Here is a 931-nt window from a genome sequence, read left to right on the forward strand (position 1 = left end):
TTTGGCCACTTTAAATTCTAAGCAACCTTCTCAAAATGCTGGAAGTATTCATCAACCTCTTTCTCATCAAATGGAGGTACCAATTTAATTTCCTGACTGGCCTCAAACTCATCACCAGAGTCTAACGCTAGACCCCTTTGCTGCAACCACTGTATCTTTTCCAGCTTGAATAGCCTCTGTCTTTCTGCTTCCTCCCTATTTTTCTGCCTCCTCTCTGTTTTTCTGCCTCTATAGCCTCAAACTGCCCTTGCCTTTCTGCAGCCTTCATCTTTAATTTTTCTCACTCGTACTGGAGCTCAAGCTCACGAGGTTTACTTTCAGGAAACACCTCCAAGTCCTCCACTTTAAACACACCCTCAGATACATAATGTTCAGCTGTTACCCTCTGCGTCTGTGCCCTCCTCATTGTCAATTTCAACATAACAAATTTTAACCTTCTAACAAGACTCAACAACTCAATCCGTCTGGCATCCTCTAATGCCTCAGAGGTTGCTGCTTCCAAACAATAATCAGCATCCGCTGCTGATTTTCCACACACAAATAAATCAAAAGGGACTTCCCCAATGAAATCGATAATTAATGACTATGCCCTCATAGCTGTTCATATCCCAGATGCAGGCCCCAATTTTGTTATGAATCGTAATGCTTTAGAAACGAATCAGCACAAATAGACTACACCTGGAACAACACACACAAAATATTGGTGGAACACAGCAGGCCAGGCAGCATCTATAAGGAGAAGCACAGTCGACGTTTCAGCCGAGACCCTTCATCAGGACTGCCTGAGACTGCCTGACGAAGGTTCGCGGCCTGAAACGTTGACAGTGCTTCTCCTAATAGATGCTGCCTGGCCTGCTGTGTTCCACCAGCATTTTGTATGTGTTTGAATTTCCAGCATCTGCAGATTTCCTCGTGGAGACTACACCAGGAG

The sequence above is a fragment of the Hypanus sabinus genome, unplaced genomic scaffold, assembly GCF_030144855.1.
Source record: "Hypanus sabinus isolate sHypSab1 unplaced genomic scaffold, sHypSab1.hap1 scaffold_333, whole genome shotgun sequence".
Taxonomy (NCBI): Eukaryota; Metazoa; Chordata; class Chondrichthyes; order Myliobatiformes; family Dasyatidae; genus Hypanus; species Hypanus sabinus.